The sequence below is a fragment of the Cupressus sempervirens genome, chromosome 4 (genome assembly GCF_028749045.1).
Source record: "Cupressus sempervirens isolate cs-2001-9-10 chromosome 4, ASM2874904v1, whole genome shotgun sequence".
Lineage (NCBI taxonomy): Eukaryota > Viridiplantae > Streptophyta > Pinopsida > Cupressales > Cupressaceae > Cupressus > Cupressus sempervirens.
Window position 1 is genome coordinate 387158381 of NC_143121.1, and position 17574 is coordinate 387175954.

Genomic DNA, 17574 nt, shown 5'->3' on the forward strand with positions numbered 1-17574 from the left:
AGTGAAACATTTGGGTAATATTTTCAAACTTCATGATTATGAGTTTTGGGAGGCCATTTTCTTTATCATCAGGGAAGAATCTATGATCCATGAGTTGTGCCCTCAATCTAATCTAGATATTCCTTGCCTATTCATTTCCTTGTCTCTAATGATTGGAGATGGGAAAGAAGACTAGTTCATGTGGCAAGGGTGTGTCTTGAACCCAAATGATCGATGGGGTTGGAGGATGTAGCACATAGAGTGGAAGATGGCATTGACTTCAACATGGATCAAGAGCCATGGAGCCTAATTGGTGGTAGTGGCAATGAACTCCAACCACTTTTGGTATGCTCATCTTCTTCCTCAAAAGAGGTGCACCTTACCATAGAAGAAAAAATGGTGGTTTCTATTACTACAATGTATGAGGCAGCATGAGGAAAACCAAATGGATGGATTGATAGGAAAATGGAAGAGGAAGAACTCTCCCATCCACTCACATGTTCCACTTGATGTAGATGTTGTTTGATCGTGCACCATTAAATTCCATAGAAAAGGGAGAGGAAGTAGAGCAGAATGGGATGAAAAGTTGGTAGTAATGGAGGGGTGATTGTAGTTTTTGACATATCTTAGTTGGAAAGTAGAGATGGTAGTGGAGAAGGAAGTGAAAGTGGAGCTGGAAGGGGTCACAAGTATGGTGAAAGGAGCAAGGTAATGGTAGTTGGTTTAATCCATCTAAAAGATATTCCTAACATTTCCAAGTAGTAATTTCTAGGTGGGTTTTGTTAAAGGACCATGCATGCCCCTATTTGTTGTGAGTGACTTGGCTTTTGTCTATCCTAGGTGCCATATTTTTAATTTTTAGTTTGTATTTGTCAATATTGTAATGGGTAGGGTGTAGTTGTTTTAGTAGCTTCCTGGGAGTCCTTTTTTTCACTACGTGACTTCTCCATATGCATGTAATCATTTTTCTAATTAATGAGATACTTTATTATTGATTAAAAATATATATATTTAAAAATATTTTTATTTTTTATTTTTTAAAAAAATCAAATTTTGTTATAATTATTTTCTACTCATAAAATTTATACACTAAAAATAAATTAGATCAAGAGATCATTTTATTTAAACGGATTTTCCAACTACCATGAAGAGGTTTGAAGGTCTATGAAAACTCTTTTATTTTTTTGGGTACTTTTATAATGCAAGACAAATTTTTTGACATTAAACTACAAGGACATGGCTCCCACTCCCTCTCCTACTCTTGCCCACATGACTATTAAAAAAATTTCTCCTGCCCATCATTCTCTAGTTGCTTCTATTGTGGAACCTTTTCCTCCTCTTACTATGGCTCAGATCCCTGCTGCATCTCCTACTCTCGCTACTCTAGCTGCTCTGGGCTAGGTGTGTCCTATTGCTACTATAGATTCTGACCCTAATGCATCTTATGGGAGGATCCCTATTTATTTTATTTCTCCTAGTGGGTCTTTTGGGATGTATCAAGTTTCTAAGGGGAGTTCTTTCATTTCATATGTAGATGCGGTTGCTTATGAGGCAGGTCTTGGTGGCCCTATTGTGAGAAGGGGACTCCTAGTTGTGCCTATCTCTATAAGTAAGCCACTTTTGATTCATCTTAACTCAAAAATTGTTAATGATACCTCCAAATATGTGGAGGATTACTCTACTACTATTACTATTTTTCATTTTAGGTGTTTTTGGACCTCGCTTTGGAATTTGCATGCTTATATTTCCAAATATTGGGAACTAATCATTTTGGATTTAGCTCAGATTTACCCTATGGGAAGGGGTCTTTCTATTGTGAAATTTGCAAATGTTCTAGATAGAAATTCCATCTTATGTCACTATTTCTCTTGGGAGGAGAGGTTCCCCTTGGTGGCTAAACCTTGGTATTAGGATTTTGATCTGATTACTGAATCCTTTAATAGGATACCTCTATGGGGAAGATTGTCAAATATTCCCCTTCACTTTTGGCTAGATTTAGTTTTGGAGGATGTGGGGGATGCCATTCTAGACTTCAATTTGGTTGATTCAAAGTCTTCTAATGTGTATAAGATGTCATTTACTTGCTTTCTTGTGAAGATTCATGTATCCAAGGGTCTCCAAGAAATGATTAAATTGGCTTATCCAAATGGTTCTTGTATCCAACTTCTTGATTATGAGGGTATTCCCTTATGATGTAGGAAATGTCATAAGACTAGCCATCTTGTTGTGTAATGCTCCTCTGATAAGGTTAGATTGAAGAAATCACCTTCTTGGTCGTTGGGGGTTTTGGATGATCACTATACAATTTAGAAAGTATCCAAGGATGTGGATGGCATGAATAGGTTATCTCGAAATGATCTTTCTTTGGTTGAAGATTATGTTTCTTTTTCTGATGATACATATTTTTTTCCCTACAATGGATTTGATTCCATAACACTTTATGTTGACTTTGTCCCTTCATTTATTGTTGACTTTGTCCATATAAACACTATTATTGGTGTTGATTTGGCTAGTTTCTCCCCTATTGTGGATATAGAGGCCCATTTTATGTCTACAAGGGTTTTGGGGGTTAGTTTTTGGGATACCCTTTGTCCTATGGTTTTTGTTATTGGCACATGGCTATTGGGAAGGTGCATGATGAATGAACATCAGTTAAAGGGAAAAAAAAGTCAAATTCCCCAAACCTTCAATTTATGTTTTTATGTTCTCAAATGACTGGACTAAAATGTAAATCTTTGTGGTCTTTGGCTTTCCAGGTTGTTTTCCCTCTTGTGGGGAACTTTGGTGTGTCCCTCTAGTCTTTTGGGTGGTGTTCCATAGTTTTTTAAAGTTCCTTCATTGTTATACCTTTCGTTTCCATTTTTACAAGGTTTTAGGTCCTCTCAAAACCTATTTTTACTTAATCAAAACTCTCATTCATGCAAATAACCTAACTTTTAAATTGAATTTATATTTCAATTGAATTTATATTTCAATTTTACTAAATTAAAAGTGCAAATTTAATTGCATATCAATGTTTAATTAGTAATTAAGCATATTTTTGCATATTAATAATTAATCAGATGATGATTAAATATCAGTTCATAAATTATGTCTTTAATTTTAACTTTAGAATTAATAATTAATTAAATCCTCTATTTCTATAATTAGACTTTTTAGTTAATTCTTTTAAAATAATACAGATATTTAATTAATTCTCATTAATTAGACTTCATATATAATATTTAATAAGATTTGATTATTTGACCACATAATTATTCTTATAAATCATCTAATCATATTAACACAAAAAAATATCAAACAATATGATAGGCCAACAAGAATAAAGAACCAACTAAACCCAAAATACCATAATCAAGCAAAAAGAGAAAGCTTTTGTCATCTAGATAAATTTAGTTGGAAATTCATTCAAATACTTGTCCACTATTTTAGGACAATAAAAGGATTGGATTAGAATCAAGGTATGTATGTTATCTCCCATCTCTTACCATTGAGATACTTTCATAGAGCATGCACATCAAGCCAATTCAGGGAAATTGACATCTAGTACCTACAAACCTACATAAAAGATGAGCTTGTACTTACATGTGTGTGTGTGCATTGGTGTATAACATATAATAGTAGAAATTAGTATGAATTAGTGTAGATAATGATATTTTAATGGTGAAAGTTGTTCCCTATGCCCCTCCAAAAAATGGGGTAGTAGAAAGACTCAATAGAAATATATTGGAGAAGGCTCAGTGTATGCTTTCAAATGTAGGATTAAGAAAATAATTATGGGCTCATGCATATGATACACTCGTATATTTTATTAATCTAAGTCCTTCTAGGTTAAACTATGGAATTGTGGAAGAGGAATGGAAAGGAGGAAGAGTCTCATACTCTCATTTTTTGATCTTTGCATGTCAAGCATATGTACATGTTCCTAAAGAAAAGAGAAGCAAGCTAGATCCCAAATCAAAACCTTGTATATTCATTGGATATGGAGAAGATCATTTTTTCTTTAGACTTCAAAGCCTATCTGATAAGAAAATAATTAGGAGTAAGGATGTAGTCTTTAATGAGAAGGTATTTCCCAATTCTAAAGATGGGACTCATATCAAAGAATACATTCTGCTATTTGATATGATGAACAATGGTGAAAATTATCAAAATGGGCACTTAGTTACTTCAACATAGTCTAGAAATTCATTGTAGTCATCTATGAGTAGCGAATTACCACCTTCCCAAGATAACAATTTAAGTAACTATGATATAAACAAATCTTCTCACACAAGATAGAGAAATAGTTCTGAGATGAGTGATCATTTGTACAAAATTCAAAGGAATATAGGAGATGAAGTTGTTTCACATCTTCATTCTCACTCTTCCATGACACCATACACTAGTGATAGAACACATGGTAGAACATTTTCTACAAACCCTAGCCATTTAAACTATGATTTTTAGCACACCCTGCTAGATCATAATTACTTACAAGAGCTCACACAACATACTCCATGGGTCCCCATGGATAAAGTTCCTTGTTTGAAAAAGTTGTACATAAAAATTAGCAACAAAAATGTAAATAATTACAATAAAATCCCCTATGATGGGCCTCCAATAGGCCATTCTTTTAATTTCTTTTTATCCTCCTTTCAAACAACTATTTTTCAAGTAGACATGAATTTATGGTTTTCAAGCATATGAACTTATGGTTTTTATGCATATGTTATATATATGTAAAGATATGAACTAGAAATATGGATAGTTTAAAGACATGATATTTTCTTGAATTCAAGAACATGAATGGTATAATTCAGTAGCTATACATGTTGATAAATATTTCCATTCCTATGTTATGTTTTGGGTAGTCTTTGTCCTATAGCCATAGGACTTGCAAGACTGTGAAATGGAAATTTACACCTTTTTCCCTAATATTGATGATAAGAATATATATGTATATGGAAGGTTGTGTGTCCATTGACTATTTTGCAGGTGTTTACTATGGGCATTCAATTTCTAGCATTGTGACTCTAGCATAGTCAAAATCAATTATTACTTTCTATTGCATGCAACACAGAAATGTAATTCCCTCAACATGCTACATTACTAGAGGATTTGTTCATGTTTAATGTTGTTTCTATTTTGAAACTTTATGAATATGCAATTGATCCTCATTTATGGAGTGATCTTAGATTTAGGAAGTAGTTGTAAGTTTCCTTCAAATAAATGACTATTGTAACTTTTTAGAAGTTAAGTTGAAGGAGTCAAATGAGTTGATTTCCATAACAGAACTATTGTGATATATTTTTCAGTCAAGCGTAATATTTCTCAATGAATGAATAGAATGGATAGTTGAATTTTATATCTTTTATCTTGATTGTATTTTCTATTCACTCATCCAAGGGGGCTCAATTGGTAACTGAAATGTTCTGTTAGATTAGATTTCATTTTTATATTCATTTCTAAGTAAGGTAGAACATTGTTTCTCTTGCAGCCACTAACAAAAAAATTGGTAGATTATTCCTATAGCATAGGAAGTTAGAGTAACTCTTACCTATGATTATATGCTTGTTAGAGTAAATTCATTTACTACTTTTAGCATATTTTTACTAAACCTCAAGCATTTGAATTCTATAGGTTAGTCTTAAGATTGAGAGAGTTTGAAGGATATACTTTGTGAATGCCATTCCAAGTTTATGTCTCTGGTTGATAATTAAATGAGACTGAATAATTCATTTAGAACCTAATTATGGTGTTTAATCCAGAATAGGTAGTCCTTTTATGTGGGTTTATGATACCATTATTTTTCCAATCATTTTTTGTTCCATTGTCAGGGATGGTGTTAATTTAAACTTATCTTAGTAGTTACATTTCCAGTTCTAATATTCTAGAGCTTAGTCTTATGCAAGCATTTTATGCATAGGATAGACCACCTTGGGAGATTCCTTGTAATAATCAGAAAGAACCACTAGATATTTTTAATCCTAAGCTTGAAGAACCTCACAAAAAAAGCAAAGAAGAAGAACCCTTTGAAAATCCATTTCTTGATGCTCAAGAACAAATATCTTCATCTTCATCCTCTGAAGGATCATTGCATTTGAATGGCCTTTTTGATAAACCCAAATACCAAGATAACCTGATTGCCCTTGTTAGCTATCAACCACCACCACTAGAATGGCTTAGCCCACATTTCCTTTTCATAGCCCTCCTCAGCAAGATAATCAAAATTTGAAGAACATACCTTCTACCGTGCTTCCCAAATTCTATGGCGTAATTATAGAAGATCATGAAACTTTCTTCTTTGTGTTTGACATCCTTTGTAGAAGTTATGACCATAAAATTGATATCCATAGGTTGAAGTTGTTCTTGTCTACTCTAAAAGAGGTTTCCTTGAGATGGTTCATGGGGTTGGGTGCCAACACTATAGTAGATTGGCCTGCAATGACCAATATGTTTCTTTTAGAGTATAAAGAACATTGTAGGGGTCAAGATTTGAAAGTGAATTCCATTTTCAAAATATCCCAAAAGGAAGATGAAACCTTGGAGGATTATGTCTCAAATTTCATGTTCAACTTGAAATGTAATACACAATGCTAGTTAAATGAGGAATGAAAAAAGAATCTTTTTCTAAAAGGTGTGACTGATGGAAGTATTGAAGCCCTAGACCTTATGGCAGGAGGAGATATTACTTAGAAAAAATGGGTTCACATAAAGAATATATGTCTAAATTATTCAAGGGTTATTGTGAAGAAAGGTAGGGGACTTAGAGACCTACCACATAAGTGCAATGGTGGTTCAAGAGTATCTAAGATAGAGCTATCTAGTCTTCAATTTGAATTCAAGAAAGACATCATCAATGATGTCACCAATCAGTTGGATAGTATGCAAGAAAGAAGGATGGAGAAGAAAGATGCCATGCTAGCTAAATTATTCTCTCATTGAAGAGAAAAGAAGAGAAATTATAGGTGCAAGCCAATTGCATCTATGGACACTAATCCGATGCCCATTGAGTTTAAAGCCATAGGTGAGGAGAATGTAGAAGTTTTTTATGTTTCTCAAAGTCATCCATGGGCTTAGAGACAAGGTATGCCTCCAAACCCGTTGAATAATTCTAGTTATAATAATAATAATAGTCAATGGCCAAGCCATAACCTTCAAAATTTTCCCCCTTAAGGATAAAATTAGAATTATAACTAGTCCAACCAACAACTGCACTATAACCAAGCCTACCAGCAACAACCACCATTTAACACATAGAAACATTAGTTTAACTAGTATCAGTAGCCACAATAGAATAACCAATAGTCCTGCATGGTAATTGGTAGCAACAACCTTAGTGGAGACTTAATCAACCTAGTTAGTAGCAAGCTCTCATGCCTCCACCTCAACAACAAGCTCGTATGTCTCTACCTCCTATAGACAATAATAACCCTCAAAAGCCAACATAACTTCCTATGCAAACAACTCCAAATCCTAACAACAAGCAAGAAGCTTATTACCTAAAAGTAAATGATATCCATCTCAGATTAGGGACTATATTTCCTACACCCAAAAAGCCTATAATAACTAAAGTTGTTGATGCTAAGGACATACCTATGAACTAACCTACTAATGTTCCACCTAGTCCTCAATCTACACTTGTATTTACAAATCCACCTTTAACCACAAAGATTGGCTTAATAAACTCCTCCCAAAGAAAATCCTATAGCATTAGATCTAATGGATCAACTCAAGAAAATGATAGTGCAAACTCCCTTGTTAGATGCCCTTAAAGAAGTCCTAATTTTAAACAATCCTATAAAAGAGTCTTGTATTAAGTAGTCCTAAAGGAAGAGAAAAGACCCTGATATTATCCATGTTATGGGACATCTTTCTAATCTCATGCTAAGAAAATTCTTAACACTGAAGTACTTTGATCCAAGGATTCTAGTAGTCACTATGCATAGTAATGGCATCCAAATAAATAATTTCTTGATTGACCTAGGTGCATCAATCAATGTCATGACTAGGTAATTTTTGTTAAGGCTTAGCATTAATGGCTTGTGAGATACACCTACAATATTGCAATTAACTAATAATTCTACTATTAAGCCAGATGGCATAAGTAAAAATGTTGTTGTAAAACTAGATTCATTAATTTACCCTTCATATTTCATAGTCATGTTACCCAAAGACATTCTAGGAGGATATCCATTAATCCTAGGATGACCTTGGTTAGCCATAGCTAATGTTTGCATTGCATGTTGCTCAGGAAAAATGACCACATCAGATGGGATGAATACCAAGAAGCTAACCCTATATTCTCCAACAAAACCCCAAGTAGAGCTTGACCAAGTTGTCAAGTGATATTTAGGTAATGTAGCCCTTGAAGAAAAATCAATGAAAAAACTCATGGTCATTGAAAGAAACCTCTAGCAATCCTAATCAACCAATATGGTTTTGAGGAACCTTCTTGTGATGTACCTAATTGTTCCCTCCGAACAATATTTCCCAAGTTGACCTCACCTTAGTCTCTTGCAACATTTGATTATCTCCATATCTTGTTGCTTCATGAAATAAAGTCACCATCACTTCTAGAAATTTTGATGCTAGATAAAGTAAAAAGAGTTGAATGTTAATAATAATCTCACTACATCCCACATGTCTAGTCTTCTCAAAATTTTCCAAGAAAGTTAGAAATTCTTTACATGGGACCACACTAAGATGAAAGGGTTAGACCCTAAATTTTGTACCCATAGAATCTATATAAGCCTTGAGTGCAAGCTAGTAAGAGAATACCAAAGGAGAATTAATCTTACTTTGAGAGATATAGTGAAGACAAAGTTCTAGAAGCTCCTTAGTGCAAGTTTCATTTATCCTATTTCTGATAGCCAATGTGTTTCACCTCTAGTAATTGTCCCAAAGAAAGGGTGGAAATGTAGAGTTTGTGTGGACTATAGGGAGCTTAATAAACCCACTTAAAAGGGTCACTTTCCACTACCTTTCATTGACCAAGTGCTTGATAATCTTGTTGATAAAAAGTATTTTTCATTTCTAGATGGCTTTAGTGGATATATCCATATCTAGATATATCCATATCTAAATATCATCCAAAGATTAGGATAAGACAATGTTCACTTGTCTATGGGGAACATTTTCTTACTCAGTCTTACCAATTGGATTGTGCAACACACCTACTACTTTCTAGAGAGTAGTGCTTGGTATTTTCTCTGACATTGCTACTAACAGTGTTGAAATATACATTGATGACTTCACTACTCATGGAACCACATTTGAGGAGGCACAAGTTAACTTGGAGAAGGTTCTTAAGAGATGCTAGGAATATAACCTCTCCCTTAATAGTGAGAAGTGTTACATGATGATGGAAGAAGAAGTTTTCTTGGGACACTACCTTTCATCTTTTGGAATTCAAGTAGACCCTACAAAAATTGTAGTTATCAACACACTCCCCACACTAGTCAAGTAGAAAGATGTCAAGACTTTTCTTGGTCATGTTGGTTACTATAGAAGATTCATAAAGGATTTCAGCCAGCTTGCCCCACCTTTGTATAACTTATTGAAAAAGGAGGCTAAGTTTGAATGGATAGAAGACTGTGAAGCAACATTTTAGTAGCTAAAAGATGTTTTGACACAAGCACCTATTCTCAAAGTACCTGATTGGAAGCTTCCATTCCACATCCACATTGATGCATTTGACTATTCCATTGGAGTGGTCCTCAAACATGAAAAAAGGTATTTTTGAACATGTTATTTACTATATTAGTAAAAACTTGCAAGGTGCTAAGCTAAATTATATTATTACTGAAAAAGAGCTATTTGTAGTTGTCTATGCACTAAACAAATTCAGAGACTACATGACAAGTTATGAATTATTTATTTACGTTGATCATTTTGTCATCAAATACTTGATGAGAAAAAATATCATTAGTGGTAGATTAGCACATTGGTTACTCCTCATGCCAGAATTTAATGTGAAGATAATTGACAAACTTGACAAAGATAATGTGGTGGTTGATGTTTTATCAAGATTGCAAGTGCTAGATGATCCTATATAGGTTAATGTCAGCTTCCCTAATGAGCACCTATTTTCTATTAATTCCTTCAATCCATGGTATGTAGGCATAGAAAACTACCTATCTATAGGAAGAACACCAACTCACTTCTCCCCTAACACTGACTTTTGATTGAGAAAAGTTTAAAATTGTCATCGATCTCAAGCTTTATGTTATATATATGTCTAGACCAGCTCACCCAAGGATGTGTTCGAAAGGATGAGACTTATGACATTTTGTGGCATGTCATGATGAACCATGTGGAGCCCATTTTGTAGCAAAGAGGATAGCTTATAAAATTTTGACATCTAGATACTATTGGCATACTTTGCATAAAGATGCAGCAAAATATACTAGGCATTGTGATAGATGTCAATGCATGGGGTTCCCAACAAATTTTGATGAAATGCCCTTGCAACCTTGGATAGTGGTCATGCCATTTGATAAGTGGGGCATCAACATTTTTGGAACCATTGAACCATCCTGTTATGGGAGGTCATATATCTTAGTATGTATTGACTATGCCACAAAGTGGGTTGAAGCTAAATCAATGAGGCATGCCAGGGATCATAAGGCTATTAAATTTATCTATGAATGTATATTCACTAGATTTAGAGTACCATGAGAGATAGTCATAGATCAAGGTACACGATTTACCTCAAATCTTATTTCATAGTTGATGCAAGAATACATGGTGCACCTTGGTAAATCTTCACCATATCACCCTCAAGTCAATGGATAGGCCAAGATAACCAATTGGGAGATAGAATCCATTTTTAAAAAGAAAGTTGTTGTTCACAAAAAAGATTGGGCTACCCATCATCCTGAAGCCAGTTGGGCTTATCATAAAATAGGAAAAAATACAACTAGGTTTACCCCTTTTGAGTTAGTGTATGGAAAATCAGCATCCATGCCTATTGAGTTTCAACATAAGATGCTTAGAACAACCTAAGACATGGACATTGATCTTATTAGAGCCCAAGAAGACTAATTATTATAATTGAATGGGTTAGATGAATATATGAAATGTGCACTCCACAATAGTGAATTGATCCAACAGTAGAGAAACAAATGGCATGACAAATTCATTCAAGAAAATAAATTTTATGTGGGAGATTGGGCACTATTGTATGATTTTGATGACAACACATGCTAGGAAAATTTCAATCCAAATGGCTTAGGTCCTATGAAATAATCTTAGTATTTGGTAATGATGTAGTTTAACTTTCAACCATTGATCCTATATGGTTCAAGCTAGTTGTCAGAGTGCATAGAATCAAACTTTACAACAAACTTGTTAGTCATGAGGAGTTCCTATATAAGTTCCAATATAGTGAAGACTTTCAGAGACATGAGCTAGTAGATCACATGGTTTTGTTGGGTGATACATCTAGTTGTGAAATGTTTAGAAAGAAAGAGTGGTTGGACTACTACTTTAGTATTAAGGGGTTCAATGAAGAAGTTTCTCTAAGATTTCTAAGTACTTTGAAGGATGGATTTGTAGTGGTTAAAGGCTAAAAAATTGAATTTACAAAGGATATCATGGCTAAACTAACTAGTTTTCCATAGGAAGGTAAAAAGTGGGTGAAGGATTGTGACTTCCATTTGGCTAGGGCTCAATTAATGTTGTACAATGACCCTTGACTAGACATAGATAAGAAATAAGGAAATTCTAGAATGTCCTTGCCCTTTGAATTCATCTAGCCAGTTGTATTCATCATTTAGTATTTCACTTGTAAAGGGTGCTACAAGTATTTGCATGGCCTACATTCCAAAATTATGAGTCATCTTTGGCATGATAATGGATTGGTAAATCTTCCCAAATTCATGTTCAATATTGTGAAAAATAAATCTTTTTTAGTTCATTCAGGAAAAGACTAGTCTATTTTGCATAGACAATTAAATAACCAATTGATTGGGACATGGGAATTTTTTTTGCAAATGAATGAGGTAGAACCTAGGATGGTTAGCCCTAGAAAACACAGTGTTGGCCATAGAGAATAGACATCCAATGGATTTTTCAAGGTGATCCAAAGGATAGAAAATGTTCTTGAAAGCTTCTCCTTCCAATTCTAGACCATCCAAGAAAAGAATTTGCAAAATTGGTGCCTCCATTTCTAAAAGGAAGAGAAGTAAAAATAAAGAAACTTCTAATGTACCTATAACCCCATTATTTGTAAAGACCAAGTCCACCACTAGGAGAAACAAGGGTAAAATTGTGGAAACAAAAGAGAGAATATTAGAGCAGCGACCTAGAAGTGATAATGATAATGTTCATGAAAACTTACATTTGCATAGGGAATAAACTTTAGATAAACATCTTGAAGCAACTACAAAGGAAATGACCATGCAGGAGGAAACAAAAGAGTCCTCAATGCTCATCTACATCCCCTAGAAGAAGAAGTGCAAGTATTTTTGAAAGTAACAAGGATGATGAGGTTTCTATTCCAATTGTTAACCTAGAATCCTTTGAATTTGTGGAGAGGTCCTCTTCAGAGGGACTATTTCAACAAAATGTATCCAGTGACACTAAATTCAAACAATTAGAATCCATAAATAGAAGTTAACCCTAGTGTTAACTATATACTTATTAATAGTGATGAGGATTTTGAGGAGTCCAAAGGTTTTGAAGAAAATTATATTATGTAGGACATTTGTAGGGATTTAGAAGACTCTCCTTTTGAAGAATACCTATAATTTGGAAAAGATATTGTTGATAGAGTGTTAGAAAAAATTAATCAGGATGGATTAGAGACATTGGCTAAGGATACGAGTGATTTTAGTGAGAAAGGAAATGCAATGAAATCTCTTTCTCTATGGAAGGGAGAATTCTCTAGACCATAAAGCATAGGAGAATCTACCCACCTAACACTTGAGTGGGTAGATATTCTCAGTCAAGAACCCTTGTCACTGCCGAATTTGTCTACACTCCCAACTGTAGGGATAACTTAATATCAACAATTTTTGCAAGAAAGGCCACAATAGACATTAGAAATGGAAAAATTGAAACATGTCATTGAGGAGAAAGGCTATCAACTAGAGTAGAAATTAGACCAGATAGAGGTTTTGAAGAGATAGATTGATAAAATCACAGGGTAGATTCCTAAGCTTATGGCATGTAGATCACCATGTCCAATGTATGCATTATTCCTTAAGGAATGACTTGTTAATTTTACATTGACAATAATTATAGAAAGACTTAGTTCTTCTATTTCAACCCCTCATGAATTCTATGATGCATTCCAGTCTATTCCAAAAACCCTAAAAAACATGTTGTGTGAAATATACCTACATAACTTGGCAATGCCAAATGATACAAAATGGAACTCATCCGATTATGTAGGAGATGTGTAATTAAGGGCAATTATGTCCTGGATGTAGAAAAAAATGAGCAAGGAGCACCAAGCTACACCATACAGAGATAATGAGATGACATATATCCCTTTCTTATGAGGCCTAAAGTTCAACATTCTAGATAGGCTTCCTATTATAACAAATCCAAGTGGAGCTAACAAGGTGGACCTAGTAAGAGAGAAAGATTTTACAAATTGGGATCAACATTCATCTCATGATATTACAAAAATAACCAGTGCCTCAAGAAAAAGATGGATATAGATGTTAGATGATCTGAAGACAAGGGAACCTCACTCTCCACAAAATCTAGCTCTTGACACTAGAAGAGTTCCATGGTACATCATGTTGGGAATGAGTCTGTACAATTACTAGTTTCTATTAAGGTTTCAGCCTCCTACTCCTACAACCATTACTAGCAAATAAAGATCATGATATGTCTATAGAATTCCAGCGATGGGAAGGGCTTAGAGAAAATCATGGGTATTTTAAATAATGTTAAGGATGAGCCTAGAGAAATGATGACTAGTGACATGAGACTTTGTGCTAGATTTTGGAATTTCATAGTTGCTAGGGACTGAAAATAGTCCAGTTCAAGGGAATGATAGGCCTCCAAAATGATATCTTTCTTAGTTCCTTTTATTCTCCTTTCAAACAATTACTTTTCAAGAAGATGTGAATTTATGGTTTTCAAGCATATGAACTCATGGTTTTTATGTATATGTTATATATATGTACAGACATGAAATATAAATATAGATAGTTTAAAGACATGATATTTTCTTGAATTCATGAACAAGAATGGTATAATGTAGTAGCTATACATGTTGATAGATGTTTCCCTACCTATGCTATGTTTTGGGTAGTTTTACTCCTATAGCGATAGGACTTGCAAGAGTGTTAATTGGAACTTTACACCTTTTTCCTAATACTAATGATAAGAATGTATATTTATATGGAAGGTTGTTAGTGCATTCATTATTTTGTAGATGTTTACCATGGGCATTCAAGGACCAACATTGTGGCAATGGAATAGATGAATCTAACTATGGATTGAAAGAACTTTACAAGCGGGGAAAATCAATTATTACTTTTTGATGCAGGAGCATCCAGAGGGATAAGGGCAATCCTGTGTCAACCAAAAAAATGTACTTAGACTTAGTTTTTGTTTCATGTGTTTTTATTTCTGGATACCCATTTAGGTCAAATAAAGGTTCCAACTCTCACAGTTCCACTATTAGTGTTCTAGGATAGAGTATATGAACACCTTGGAATACATGTAAATGCCAAAAAAATAGGAGTATGTAATTGAGCCATCATTTTGGTGAACTAAAAGGTGTAAATTGGTTAGAATATTGTAATTGTAATTTAGAGCATTCTAGAAAAAGAATCAGGTCGAAAGGCCCCACGGTTTGAAAGTTATTGCAATTTTTTAGTTTTTGGAGACCTCCTAAGAATGCTTCAAAGTCAGGTTAGGGGCGTTAAATGACCTTGAATAGGCCAAAAAATGGGGGATGAGTGTAGCTTTCCATAGGGATATATAGCACTTTGAGAGCTTTCTAGAAATGTAAACGGTTTGTCAATTGGAGCTACAACTCAAAAGTTATGCCTCCCAGAAGTTCAGTTACCATTTCTGGATACTTCTAATTTTGTGCCGACTTCTAATGCAACTTCTAGAGCCTTCTATTTGGTCGATGGACACCAACTAGCACTTTCTAGAATTTATTCCTAATCCTTAACCCTTTGAGGTCTATTTAAGAACATTTCTGGCATTGTAAAAGGCAGTTCGGAGTGGAGTTTGAGAGGAGGTACTAAAAGGAGAAATTATCTCCAGACTTATACTATTGTAAGCCGTTAGGGCATGTTTTGAAGTCTATTTTCTTTTTACTAAATGTAATAGAATATTTACACAATTAATATGATTTTCCCTTTCCTATTGTGTCCATTCTATGCTTGGGTGGTGTCCCCATCAAGTGGTATCAGAGCTGGTTTTCTTGAGTGTGTAGACAGAGCGCCGACTATGAGGTAGTTTGCACCAGGATTGTGTGGTTATGGGTTTGAGTTAAGAAGATGCCTCCATGAAGAGAGCATGGTGGAAGTTTTGGATCTATTAACCCTAAGGAGGTTAGAGCCCTCCAAAGGTAGGTACAAGCATTGCAGGAGGAGCTCCGTAGAGGAACAAATGTTGCTACAGGTGACGAAAGTGAGGACAATAATGAAGAAGAAGAAATTGGACCAGAAGGGGAACTTGATGGGGAAGTTCTGAATCAAGAAAAGGAAAGGTTTTTTAGGGCCATTACTAAGTTTGGGAAAAGACCTACAATTGATGTGGGTGTATTTTTAGGAAAATTGAAACCAGATGAGTTGATCGACTAGATCAATGAACTGGAAGAGTACTTTGAGTATGAGGATATCAGGGATCCAAATAGGGTTAAGTTTGCAAAGGCCAAATTGAAAGGCCATGCCAAAATTTGGTGGCAAGAGGTTCAATTGGAAAGAAATAGAAGAGGAAAGGATAAGATCACAAGGTGGGATCATATGGTGGACAAATTGAAAAAGCAATTCATTCCTGTTGATTATGAGCTCGATTTGTTTAAGAAGATGCATGGGTTAAAGCAAGAAGGAAAATCAGTCCAAGAATACACAGAGGATTTTTACCGAATTTTGATTAGAGCAGGGCATGTAGAAGAAAATAAGGAGAAGGTTGCTCATTATATCAGTGGGTTGCGACCTAACATCTAGGAGGAATTAAGTTTGGTAAGAATGACCAGCGTTGAAGAGCATACCAGTTTTCCCTATGAGTTGAAGAGAAGTTAAATAAGAGGTCTAAAGGGAGACAAAGAGGGTGTGGTCATGCAGGAAGGGGTAGTGGTAGGTCATCTGGAGGTCGAAATGAAATCCAAAAGAAAAATGAAGATGTGGGTACTAGCAGGAACTAGAGGAACGAGGGTTTCAACTGCTCCCATGATCAAGACTATGGAAATTAGAGAGGAAGAGGTAGAGGATGTGGACAAGGAAGAGGAGGCTTTTGTGGTACCTATTTCCATTGCAATGAAGAAGGTTATCGTGCCTTTGAATGCCTCAACGATAAGGAAGGATAGATAGGAGAGTTGAGGGTCAAGCTAGGGTTGCTCATGTGGATGAGGATGCACAATCATCACATTCAGAGGATGTAGAAAGAGGAGAGACTTTAGTAAATGAAAGGGTCCTACTAAGTGGTGAGATTGAACTAGGACAAAGGAGGAGTTTGTTCCATACCAGATGCAAGTGTGAGGATAAATGTTGTGATGTGATCATTGATGGTGGTAGCACTGATAACTTGGTATCAGAGGAGATGGTCTCTAAGCTGAAGCTCAAGAGGGAGAAACATCCCTAGCCCTATCGTATTGCTTGGGTGAAAGATGATCATAAGGTCTTGGTAAGTGAACAATGTTTAGTGAAATTCAAAATTGGGAGTTACCATGATGAAGTTATCTATGATGTTATTCCAATGGGTGTTTGCCATCTATTGTTGGATAGACTGTGGCAGTTTGATAGGCATGCAGTACATGATGGTCATGCAAACACATACTCTCTAACAAAGGATGGAGTTTGCCACAAACTAAAGCCCATGAAAAAGGAAGGTGAAAAGGTATGTAGCAGTGCTAGGATTTGTCTTGTTGATGGAAGGAAGTTTTTATATGGCATAAAACATCAGCGTATGTGCTATGCTTTGATTCCTAGGAAAGATAAGGAAGGTAGTAGTGAAATGCCACTTGAAGTTTCAAATTTACTAGGTGAGTTTGGAGATATTATCTCTGATAATGTTCTAGAAGGATTGCCACTAGTAAGGCAAATGAGTCATCAGATAGATTTAATCCTAGGAGCTAGTTTGCCTAACAAGGCTGCTCATAGGATGACTCCTACTGAAACTAAGGAGATATTGAAGAAGGGCTTGATTTGGGAGAGCTCGAGTCCATGTGTAGTACCTACAGTACTTGCACCAAAGAAGGATGGAGAGTGGAGGATGTGTACAGACTCTTGAGCTATAAATAGGATAACCATTAAGTATCAATTTCCTTTGCCAATAATGGATGATCTTATGTACTGCTTGAGTGGAGCTCAATACTTCACAAAAATAGATCTGAAGAGTGGCTATCATCAGATATGGATATGAGAAGGAGATGAGTGGAAAACAAACTTCAAGACCAAGGAGGGTCTTTATGAG

At 35.1% G+C, this 17574-nt stretch overlaps 1 pseudogene; it reads left to right on the forward strand.

Annotated features, from left to right (window-relative positions):
• Positions 1-622: 622 nt before the first annotated feature.
• The window catches only part of LOC149561680 (mitogen-activated protein kinase kinase 9 pseudogene), a 178428-nt pseudogene continuing 161476 nt past the window's right edge, over positions 623-17574 (forward strand).